This window comes from Talpa occidentalis, unplaced genomic scaffold (assembly GCF_014898055.3).
Source record: "Talpa occidentalis isolate TD23 unplaced genomic scaffold, MPIMG_talOcc4v2.1 talOcc4.16, whole genome shotgun sequence".
NCBI classification, from domain to species: domain Eukaryota; kingdom Metazoa; phylum Chordata; class Mammalia; order Eulipotyphla; family Talpidae; genus Talpa; species Talpa occidentalis.
The window spans coordinates 56,922,148-56,928,053 of record NW_023601653.1 but is presented as its reverse complement, the minus strand read 5'-3'; the positions used below and the strand labels follow the sequence as shown (position 1 = coordinate 56,928,053).

At 39.7% G+C, this 5,906-nt stretch overlaps 1 pseudogene; it reads right to left on the bottom strand.

Annotated features, from left to right (window-relative positions):
- Positions 1-1,009: 1,009 nt before the first annotated feature.
- LOC119246968 (inorganic pyrophosphatase 2, mitochondrial-like) lies at positions 1,010-4,570 on the bottom strand (annotated as a pseudogene).
- Between the last annotated feature and the right edge of the window lie 1,336 nt (positions 4,571-5,906).

Sequence of the window (5,906 nt, the reverse complement as noted above, 5' to 3'; positions counted from 1 at the left end):
CAGACCTCTCCTGCCACCCACTGCTCCCCTCAGCAGTGTACTTCGGTCCTTCTGCCTGCTCTGCTCCCCGCTCTGGCTCTGGTGAATCCTCTTACCCTCCCGTGCTTCTGACTGTACCCAGTGCTTGTATAAATAAATCTTTAAAAAAAAAAAAAAAAAACCTTAGTCTGCCCTATAACTCAGTCATGTGAATTTTCCATACTCTATAATTAAATTAGTTCCTTTTCTCCTACTAATCTGATACTAATTTGGTTGCTGGACCAGCCCTAGAATAACCTGAAAAGGTAAGGGGAAATTTCCCCTGCACCCCTACAATGGTATGCTGGTTTTTTTCCCACTTATTAAGTATTCAAAGTTTCAAAAGTATTCTTTCCTCTGCCAAACCCCTCCTTTCCCCCAATGGTTTCTGAAATGTTATACTTAAATGGATAAGCTCCCCACTAGGACTGGACGCTGCTCCAGTCCTTGCACTCTGAGATAATTCAAATCTTTTACATATTAAAAAGCAAATACACTTCCAAAACACTTGGTATTTCTTGCTGATGCAAAACATCACTAGAAAAGGTTTTTTGTATGATGGTAACCTCAAAGGACAACAGCACAAGTAAAACTAAAAAACTTTTTTTTTATACAAACTAAAAATCTTATGTCATTACAAAACAAACAAAAATTAACCTATCATTAGAATGAATTTGCTCAAAGTACTACTGAAAATATTTGCAGAGAAAATTAACATAAGGTGTTTAACATATGTGCTTCTAATTTTTTGTTAATTTACTAAATTTGGATTTTTTTCCTTAACTGAGAAATAAAAACTAATCAAATCACTGGACTTCTTCAGGCACGCATATTAGAACTAGTCAAAACTCAACTCTTCTAAATTTCTGCTATGATATTAAACAAAATCTTTTGATACCAACATATATCCAAAGAACACTAAAAATTTCAGTGCTTGCTTACAAATTGCATCTCACAAAAAATTTGGAAAAAATGAAGTTTCAACAGGAAGTCAGCAAATACTCCTAGACCTGCCTACTTCTGGTTTTGGGAGAATGGAGGTCTTGGAATCTTTCGAAATTGGATCTTGATGGAGAACTTCAGATGTTCCAGTTCTTGGCCAGGAAGCACACCATTGCTCTTCTTCATCACTTTCTTTATTGGGTGAAGAGGGTATGGATTCAGGTAAGGACCTTGCCTCCTCCCAAGCCAGTGGAATGGACTCTTACCCCCTCCATGTTTGTGCAATTTATAGCCCCACCATCTTACTCCGTCATCACAGTGCTTTCCAACACTCATGAGTAGATTTGATGACTTCAAGATCAAAAGCCTTGCCTTTGAATTGTCCGTTAAATGCAGACTGATCTCCTGTTTGCCATTGGGCACCATATATAATCTAAACATTTCAATGGTTGGCTTCCAAGTACCCTGGTTTGTACTTCTCAACATCATCAATGTCATGAAATGTTGAGGCTTCAGGATCATTTCCACTCATAGCAATTTATTTCCAATTTATTGCACCATCATCAATAAGAGCCAAAATTCCAAGAATTTTTACAGGAATAAACTTTCCATGAGAAAGGACCTTTGAGCCTATTTTGCAGCTATCAATAGCATTGCCATCTTCACAGCAGTGTATTCTCTGAACGTTTCCACAGAGACCTTCCCAAGTCTGAGGGAGGGCACAGTAATTCCACACATGCCCTTGTCAGAGAAGACATTGCCTGCTAAACACAGCTTACATCCTTCTCTTGTGTTTCCTGGGATTCAGTGGCTGCTCTGTGGCAATCTCCATTTGAGCATTTGTCCACCATTGTCCTCTTCTACCGCCATATTAAACAAACTCCCATCTTCATCACTATGTGCTCTCTTGGTGGAAATACCGTTTTCCTCTATCAAGTCTGCATTCAGAAGAACATCATGGGGCCTCCCTGGTGGTGCAAGGGGTTAAGACGCAGCCTAGGAAGCTATCCACAGTCACTGCAGCATGAGTTCAATCCCCAGCCAAGGAGCTACTCACATGGTGCAGCAGACCTCTCCTGTCTCACCCGCTGCTCCCCTCAGTGTACTTCAGTTGATCTGCCTGTTCTGTTCCCCAGTCTGTCTCGGTGAATCATCTTACCCCCCACACCTCTGGCCTGTACCCCAGTTCTTATATGCATAAATAACATAAATCTTTTTTTAAGAAAGAAGAAGAACATCGTGAAAGAGGGAATGAAGTGACAGCTATTCAAAATTCTGGAATAAAAGGCTGGTGAATGGGGCTGGCTGTACTCCTGTGTGGGCACTCACTCCCCCTCTAGTTTTTAAAAGAAGTCAGTTTCCCATGTTTTCACTGGGATAGACTAACAAAACTTTACCAGACACAATCCTGTGGAAATGTGGACATTATCTGAATTAGACATATTCCAATGCTTTTCTCAGGTGTTACGATCCTTACATTATCTGGATTTGGTGCATAATATGAAATGCAATGGGGTAGATGATAATTTGAAGATCCTTTGTATGTTTGGTTCAAAAAGTAAGTCTGCAATGCCCAATGTTAATGTACCTTGCAGAGTGCCATCGTTGTACTGGGCTGTGGCACAAGGTTGTACTGTCCTCTGGCTATTGTCAACTGCTATGTCCCAAACACTGGCTAAAACAGAACATGATATAGGTAAAACTCATAAACCATTATTAAATGAAAGGAATGGGTTGACCTAAAAAAGATTACATGTGTTCCTTAGTTTAAAATAACTGCTCTTAAACAACTGGTTATCAAATTGAGTGAGTCCAAGATTTATTGTTAAATTCAGTTCATAAAAAGGAGCAGTTCAATCAACAGACTATGTCGGGGACATAAACACTCTTAATTAGTTGTATCCCATTGGGCAAGTTTCATAACATCTGAGGTCATTTCCTCCCTTATAAAATGGAACCATTACTAATGACAAAGATTAAATCCACTGATATACTCCTGAGTGTCTAGCACTGTACCAGGCATGAATAGATATCCATGTGGTGGTAATTATTTTATTTCACATCAGTGAAAGGAATTTTATTCTACCCAGTCACACTAGGATTCTGAAGGAGGGAATTTTTAGGATATACAATAATTTTCCATCAATATATTAACATCCCTCTCTCTCCTTTTTTCAGAAGAATGGGATAGAGGGGAGAGTAATACCTGGCCAGAAAACAGTACCATCCTTAGATTTGACCTTCCAGTTTCCCCCACCTCACCTTGTCCACCTCTTTGTTGTATTGTTTCTGCACTTTGATCTTGATTTAGCTTGGCCTCTGCTTGGGCATCTGCAAGGTCTTTGTTTCTCCACCTATTATGTCTCATAAAGAAAAGATCAAGAGTTCTAAAGAAAACAATTTTTTCTCAACATCTACAGTACAAGACAATTAAAGGGTCATGAAACTATTTACCAGCTTCACTTATATCCAATAAAATTACCCTTCACAGGGGATTGCATTCACTTGATCTCTTTTCTTTCTTTAAATAAGAACTTAAATTTCAGCTCACAGAAAACAATGCTACCAAGAGCAGCAGCTCTTTTGTGAAAGGGTATCAGCAGGACCTGGCTGGGAATGTCAGAGGCAGGGAGGGGAAGAAAACAAAACCCGAATCCAAACTTGTGCAATGTGTTTCATTTCAAAGTAATAATTAATCAAAAACATACTAAATGTCAAGTTTCCTTTGATTGTTTTGCTCCAGCCAGGAGGTTGCTCTCTTCTTTGTTTCTCAGGATGATCCTGAGTAGAGATACCACACAACTGGCGGCCTTGGGAAGAGAAACTGGCCGCAGTTAACTCTGACCAACACAGAGTAACAACAGATTCCAATATTCTTCCAAGCTTTGACTTTGTTTTTCTGAAAACTAAAATAAGAGCTCTTTTTTGTTGCTGCTGTTTTGCTGTGTTGAGTAGCTTGTATTGCATCCATTCAGCCCTCTCTTGAGAGAAAAGCTTTATCCTCATTCCTAATAGCAAAGAAAAAGGACTTAGAATCCCTGCACAAAAGAATTCTGTGGAGGTGTCTGTGTTCCTGGTTCCTCTGGTGACGTATCATTAATAACAAACTTTTTGAAGGGATTAGAGGAAGGTGGTGGGATTAAAGAAGAATCTGAAAACTGACTAAATCCCAATAACCGGAGACGAACTTTAAAGGCAAACAAAAATCAAGCATTAAAAGTCATGGCATGGTTCTCTAAAATAAACCAAGGAGGATAGCCTTAATAAGCTAACTGACAGCTTCCCCATCTCAGCCTGACTCTGCCACTAGCAACAAAGAAAAGGCCTGGTTTGCACAGCTGTTGCCCTATGAATTGAATAACCAAAAGGTAAAACTTTAACTTGAATTTGGAACAAAAGAAGTTAACAAATAGAAAAAAAAATCACAAATATCAAGGAAGTAAACAAAGAAGCAAGAAACTTTGGAAGGTCAGGAAGAATTTTCTAAAAGGTAAACTTCCCAGTAGTTTGCATGGCACTCACTATTGCTGGAAACCAGCCGATAAAAGGCCAGGATGCTCCCACCCACTCACTCACTGAGTGATGGTCTGGATGGCAGGGAGAAATCCATTGCCCAGGGCTGTGGGGCAGGAAAGGCATCAATTTCTTCAAAGGTGGAAAGCTGGAGATCAATTTATTTCTCACTATGAGAGGCTGGGACCAAGTGAGGGATAACTTGAAGCAGGCGCCTGCCTGATATTATTTCTTCTGACTCTGGAGTCCACTTTAGAGTGTCTCCATCCTGGAGAGAGATGGAATCTGTGAAAGACAGAGGAAGGGGTAGCTCATTTACATTCCCTTCATTTTAAAGATTTTTCTTGTCCTTTATTTTTTCCACAATATGTGAAGTCTCAGAAAGGCAAATTATGGGGTATTTTTAAAGATTTGTTTTATTTATTTATGCATACAAGAACTGGGGTGTAAGCCAGAGGTGAAAGGTGGTGTATGTGAGAGGATTCACCAGAGACAGAGTGGGGAGCAGAACAGGCAGATCTACAGAAATATACTGCTGAGGGAAGCAGCGGGCGAGATAGGAGAGGTCTGTGCCATGTGGGTTAGCTCCCTGGACGGGGATCAAACTCATGTCATAGTGGCTGACATAGCTTGAGAGTGCTGAGACTTTGGCCCCTACTTCCACCAGGGATTCCCCACAAATTGTGTTTTACAAGTAAAGCCTCTTGGGAAAATAAGCAATATGCTGGGTTCCACTGTTTATTATTTACGAATTACTAATTTCCAAAACTGCTTGAAGCAATCATTACAGCAGAAACTATGACAACACTAAAACAATTAGGACATTAAATCAGGAGGCAAAGAACAAGAAGGCAGGACTAATGGGGCCAGTCCCCCTGGGAATGGAGGGGAGAGGACATAGAAGGGGAGTAATTATACCAGAAAATATATAGAAATATAGAAACTGTCTTCCTCATTTGCTAGACCAGCTGTGGTATGAAAAACTAAAATTTAAGTTCAGCTGCACTGAATTTGCATCATCTTCTTTTCATTCCCCTACCAGCTGCAATAAAAAATGCTGAAAGAATTTCAGGTACAGTTAGGTCGTGTTAATTAAATAACTATTTGTGGAACAGTTCCTATATTCTAGACACCTTTAAGGAGTCTTAGAATCTAATGAGAGACAAACAAACAACTCCAATGTGTTATGACCAATTGTGTCTGCATTTCTTTCGATGTATACTGTGGTACAGGTTTTGTGAGGCTAGAAAAAGATGTCCTTAACAGTTTGGAAAAGAGAGGAAAAGCAGTAGTAACCTTTAATATGAGTGATATATGGGCTAGGAATTTTTTTTTTCCCAAGTGGAAAAGAAAAGGAAGGACATTCCCCCAAAGAAGACTTGTAGGCAAAAGGACAGAGGAGAAAAGACCACAGTGTTTGGGAAACATTCACC